Source organism: Octodon degus, unplaced genomic scaffold (genome assembly GCF_000260255.1).
Source record: "Octodon degus isolate 3935 unplaced genomic scaffold, OctDeg1.0 scaffold00044, whole genome shotgun sequence".
Taxonomy (NCBI): Eukaryota; Metazoa; Chordata; class Mammalia; order Rodentia; family Octodontidae; genus Octodon; species Octodon degus.
Window position 1 is genome coordinate 9,154,481 of NW_004524620.1, and position 6,196 is coordinate 9,160,676.

The following is a 6,196-nucleotide window of genomic DNA, read 5'->3' on the forward strand; positions in this document are numbered from 1 at the left end:
TCAAGGAGGAGCTGGGTAGCAAGGCCAAGTTCGCCGGCCGGAACTCCAGAATCCCCCTGAGCAAATAGGCTGCGGCAAGCCAGAGCCTGGGCCTCAGGCCCAGGTAGTTAGGTCCCCTCCTGCCACTGCTTCTGTAGATGCCATCAGGGCCGCCCGGAGCCCTTGACCCCAGCTGTGATCGTCATGCTTGTCACCTTGTGTCCCACCAGTCTGGAGCCCTGTGTGCACCTCAGGCCAGGTTCCCATTGGTTCTGTTGTGAAATAAACCCCAGCGCCCAGGAGGAAAAAAAAAAAAGAGGGCTACTGAATAGGCTCGGTGAAATGTGTTTATGCAATTGGCTTGTCTGTGTGTTTGTTTATTTTTGGAGACAGGGTCTCACTGTGCAGTTCTGGCTGGCCTTGAACTCACTATGAAGCCCAGGCTAACCTCGCACTCTGGGTGATCCTCCTACCTTAGCCTCTGAGTGCTGGGATATAAGCATGCACCACCACAGCACCTGCCTGAGCCAAGGTTCTGCTGACCAGTTTGAAAAGTTAACAGTTATTATCAACTGAAATTAAATTGCTTAGCTTGTTTATCACATAAATAGGAGATCTCAATAAAATTTCTATATCTTTAATTCTCTTTAGTATCAAGGTCAGCATCTTCTGGTTTTCATTTCAAAGGAAACTTTTTTCAATGATATTGAAGTGTGATATACATAAAAACGTTTCACTGAAGAAAATAAAACTGGTCTACAAGATTACAATACAACAATATTTGAACAAGTTTTGGTACTAAAGTCTGAGAATCAGAAATTTTCTACTTGTTAAATTTGAAATGACAGGTTTCCTTTTATTCTAGTTCCTATTCTTTTTCTATTGGTATATGTTTGTGACACTGAATAATGACACAACTTAGGTGAGTAAATCAGACATGCAAGCTTACATGGCACCTGATTCCTCTTACACGAGAACCTTGATGTACACGAGGGGCAAAGCAGAGACAGATGACAGGAGTGGTGACCATTTTCAAAAGGAAAAGGGAACAAGGGATGGAGGAGGAAGCAAACAAAAAACAAGTGGAAAGTGGAGCCAGAGCTGCTGGAGATGGGAAGAGGGGTGAGAGACGCAGGGGCAGGTGGGAGGGGCGGGGGAGGGGCACAGTGGAATCACGCGGTGTGGAGGCCATGCACCAGCTCCTGCAGCCGACGCCATCGCCCTGCACTGCGAACACGTGCCGATAAACAGAAAAGAGCTTGCGTTCCTGCTGGGAGCCGGCGCGTACAGGGGCTACATCCTGCCAGGTTCCTTCCCTTCCCCTCCTCACCACCCCCTTCCTCAGATGCCCGGCCACAATCACACCATCCTTCTCTCAGCTTTCTATCATCTCCCTTGCCTTACTTTAAATTCTACGGGGAGTTTCTTACACAAGAGAAACCACGCCGCAGTTAACCTTCTGTGTCTGATCTGTTTGACTTAGTGCCTCAGTCTCCAGATCCATCCATTTTCCCATGGAAATCAGTGTAAAGATTCCACAGAATCTATAAACAGATGCCCCACTTGGCCTGGTTGTACCTCTTCTGGGTATCTGCTCCAAGCGTCACGTGACAGCGACACATGCACACCATGTCATACATATTAGCTACGCTGTGGAAGCAGCCTGCACGCCGAGCCACAGATGCCTGGATGAAGAAAATGGGGCCCTCATGCACCAGAGCGCTACTCGGCCAAGCTGCATCGATGTGAACCATTCACAGGAAAGCGCACGGATCCTGAAACAACATTCCTGAACTGCTTTTAAAGCTAAACAACAGTAAGGCAGTTCCACCATGTTAGCTTATAAAATTCAGATAGAAACAGGTAAGTTAACTTAAAAGCATGACATCACAAAGAACTATCTGAAAAAATTCTCTAAAAGAAGTAATTACCATGGACGAAGCAATTCCAGGGCATCAGTGAACTTGTTACTTAGAAATAGGTTGAGCGCCACCGCACATTGTTCCAGCCCGCTCTTGAGATCCACCTTGGCTGAGGATGAGCTAAAGAGCAAGAAAACGTACAAAGAGCTGTTATAGCTTTCACTCTCAGCATGCTGCCCACGGACGTATGTACACGCACCCTGGAAAAAGAAAGGCTGCGATTCCAACTTCAGCACTTACTAAGGTAGCAGCAGAGGGCAGCTGCCCTACACCCAGCCCATGGAGGTTCGATAATCTCAGTCTGTAAAAGTCAACCATGAAAGCCAGGAACAGTGGCACAGGCCTGTTATCCCAGCTACTCTAGAGGCTAAGGCAGTAGGTTTGTAGTTCAAGGCCAGCAAGGGTGATTTAGTGAGACTCTGTCTCAAAACTTTAAAAGGACTACGGATGTATTTCAATAATTGACTGCCCCTGGATTCAATCCCCAGTATTAAAAGAAGAAGAACCCTGGCTCCTCAATTCATCCGCTTCCTTCCCATCCCGGTGGCCCAGACCTGCATCCCCACTCTCCTCGGCTCCTCTCCTGCCCTAGAATGTACTCCACTAGTTGTTATGGACCCACACCAGGTACCTGTCCAGGAGCTGGCCACACAGCACCAGACAAGGCGCTGGATCCCGGCCCGTGAAGAGAGCAGCACAGAGCTGCACAGGAAGCTCAGCAACCACCATCTCAGGCAGGCTGAGTAGTCAGGCATAGAAGCAGAGGCCAGGACCGGAACAGAAGACCAACAGGACTGAGGGGGGTTACAGAAAGCTTTTCAAATAGTAAGACCTGCATGCTGCGCAGTAGAGTCAGCGGGGGGAATTCTAGGCTGGGAGCAGAGGGGGTCTAAGCAGAAATCAGCAGGCAAGGTTGAGAGTAGGAGAAATGAGGGCTGCAACGGGCAAAAGCCACAGAGGCAGAGAGGATGGACCTTGTTCTGAGAGTGACAGCAAGTTCTATGCTGCCTCGGAAATCCCCACGCCACTTCCAATCACTCCTCCCTCCATCAGTCTTCCCGCTCACCTGATCTCTAGCTCCACTCCCACGCTTTCTAAGATTACAACACATCCTTTATTACCAGGAAGTGGGCTGTGAACAGATACCGGTGCTCTTGCCAATCAAACCACACCTCTGAACCTCAGCTGGCCACACTGCCAGCTGGGAGGATATGTCCCACCTGTCCCACCTTGAGGGCCAGGGTAAAAGCGGGGCCTAACTCCAAACACGCGAAATTCAACCTGTCTACGTGGTTCCCTAAGAAACAGCCACCTCCGCATACACCACAGAACATCAGGCTACCAAGTGTCCTGCACTCTTAATCCTGAACAGGATTTCTCTCGGACATCTCTCAGAGACACCTGTTCCTCTCCATTGCCACTGTCATCTCATGAACTGAGATGTGACTCACACTAAGTCTGAATTCTGACACACCCTCGGAATGCTTTCCTCACTCCCACTGCGAGGAGTACGCAGTCCTCAAATCTGGGTCCGGCAGACTCACCCCGAGGCCTTGCTAAAGCAGCCTACCAAGCCTCGGCCCTGAAGCTTCTGGCTCAGGCCTGAGGTGGGCCATCAGATGATACGACCTCTACTTTAGCTCACCCGGCAGAATTACACGAGGAAACAGATGCTCCTGATAGCGCTTCCTCAGATGAAAAACTAACGATGGCTGTGAACACCTATCAGATGTACAAGCTGCCCTGCCTGGCTTCGAGGCCTCGAAATCGGGCCACGTCACATCTGTGCAAACAGCCTGCACTGGTGTGGTGAAGAAAGCTACTTGCAAATAGCCAAGCACTCACAAAAGACTAAGTCCACATGCCCCTCAAGCTTCAAATAACGCAGTGAAAGATCGTGGACTGGCAACGGAAGTCAGCGCTGCCTTGCTGCAGTCTTTAACCCTCTGGGTTCCTTGCCTCATCTTTGAAATGCTCAACCGACCACTTGCACAAGAGAAACAAAGGCAACTGCTACCATGGCATGTTGCATGAACTTTCTTCTACATAAAGGAACAAGCGTGCCGGTTTTACAAAAGCAAGGACCCTCAGCCCACACACGCACATTCTTGGCCTCCTAGAGCCCTGCCCAAGAGCCTTGCTTAATATATTTCCTCAATAAGGTGAAGACTCTCTTCATTTCTGACTTAGGAGATACATTAATTTTAGGCAGATTGCACAAAAGTAAAGAACTAGCTGGTCGTGGTGCTGCGTGCCTAGGACTGCAGCACTCTGGGAGGCTAAGAAGAACTGCAGCTTGAGCCCAACCCAAGAAACTTTTTAAAGCTCTTGTCTAGGAAGAGAAGGGGACAGAACACATTATTCAGCTTTCTGTTACAATAACAAGTATCAGAGACAAATCAACTTATGAAGAGAAAAGGTTCATTTCTAGCTCACAGTTGTGGAGGGCCAGTCTGTGACCACATGGCGCCCTCTGGGGCTATGGTGAGGCAGAGCAAAAGCACTTACTTTTGTAAACATCCAGAGTGCGGGAATGATTCATGGGGGAATGCTAGGCTTAAGGGCACACTGAGCCAGCCCGGATGGTCCCGCACCGCCCTAATCCCAGTAGTCAGCTTCCCCTCAACCCTGCTTTGTGTCCAGACACACAGCTTTCCTGCTGCAGCCTCGAACAATGATGACCCTGTCTTAGTTACTCTTCTCTCATTGCTAGGCTAAATACCCGACACCCAAATTGAAGGAAGGAAAGGTTTATTTAGCTCAGTTACTGAAGGGTTCAGTCCATATTCTGCTGAGTCCAAGGCAAAGCAGCACATAGCAGAAAGCAACTTTTCATGGTGGCAGCAAAGAGCAAGACCACAAAAGGAGGAGCAGCAGCAGCTCAGGCAGCTAACTTCTCCTTCCTCCTCACACCGAAAGGCAAATCACCTGCCCCAGGGCAGGTGCAGCATCCACACCCACAGTGATCAATCACAAACTTCAGAAGCTGCCCCAAGACTGCATGAGGCTTTGGGGGATCCCTCTACACAAACCGTACCAGACCCCACAAAGGCCAATGTGTTAAAGCCTGATCTCCAAGGAGGTGCTATCAAGAGACAGCGGGATCCCTAACAGTAGGCCCAGGTGGAAGGTCTGTGGGTGACTCTGGAATGTGCTTGGTTGTTCCCGGGGCCACAAAGTAAATGGTACTGTGCAAAACAACACAAAAATACAAAAGGATCCTTGTCAGTCTATATTCCAGCAAGTCTTGTGGTGGTACCTGGCTGTAGACAGGACTCCAGAACTCACCTGTCCCCTAAATCCCTTGCCTGGCCCTGTGCCACATCTCAGTCTTCCCCTCTTTGATCCGTGTCTGCAGCCCTTTCCTTCTACTCGCTGCCATCCTGATTCCCAGAAGTCACCCTCTCTATTCATTATCTTCTCTTGATTTGCTTTATCTTAGAAATAGCATTTGAAGCTCCTAACTTCCACAGCTATACACTTTCCAAAGATGCCCAGTCTACGAACCCAGCTCGGTGCTTTTTATGTATGTTTTCATCCATAATTTTTATTTATTACCACTTCTACACTCAGCACTATTAATGATGATGCAGTAGTTACCTAGCAAACTATTGAATTAAAGGACAAACTAGTGAATTAGAGGATAACAAAAGGTAGAAACATTTCTTTCTTTAAAAAAAAAGATTTCCGAGTCCTAGCCCAGGTCCAAAATAAAAGCATCCACTGAAAAGGACTGGGTAACCAAAGATGGGGCATCGGCAAGCAGAAGTACGCCTGCAAGGAACTGGGAAGTGTCAGAATCCACGGTGATGCTTTGAAGATTGCTGGCCATCTTTTGAAGATGCTAAAGAACTGTATGTCATAGTAAGAACTGATAAATAAGCAGAGCAGATTAAGCATTTATCCTTACAGATAATGAAACTCTAATTTGTCTTGATAAAAGAATCCTTGACAATGAATAAAGCAGAACTGAGAGGAAGTAAATGGGAAAAAAAAAAGATTTCCCTGAGAATGCACATATGAAATAAAAAGTATGGAAAACAGATGCCTCAGCTGGGCGTGGTACTGCATGCCTGTAATCCCAGCACTTAGGAGGCTGAGGCAGGAGCTTCCCATGAGTTTGTGAATTTGAGCCCAGCCTGGACTACAGAGTTAGTTCAAGGGCAAGCCTGAACTACAGAGGGGAAAAAAAAAGGAAAAGAAAAGAAAAATCCTTAAGATACTTAGAAGCTATTTTCAACTTCATTTGTATTCTTCAACACCTTCCATATATTAAGCCAAATTGCCAGGTTGAT

The 6,196-nt window shown here is 47.9% G+C and overlaps 2 protein-coding genes across 2 annotated transcripts in view; one reads left to right on the forward strand and one right to left on the reverse strand.

The window, feature by feature from the left end:
- Positions 1-2,552, reverse strand: part of Ttc39b (tetratricopeptide repeat domain 39B) — a 49,057-nt gene extending 46,505 nt beyond the window's left edge. The window contains exons 1-2 of the mRNA XM_004631719.2: positions 2,533-2,552; positions 1,911-2,021 (exon numbers count right to left, since the gene is read on the reverse strand). The gene's annotated coding sequence lies outside the window, so the exon portion shown is untranslated. The remainder of the gene's footprint in view (positions 1-1,910; positions 2,022-2,532) is intronic.
- Snapc3 (small nuclear RNA activating complex polypeptide 3) overlaps positions 1-6,196 on the forward strand; it is a 208,260-nt gene that overhangs the window by 1,310 nt on the left and 200,754 nt on the right. The gene's annotated exons all lie outside the window — the stretch shown is intronic.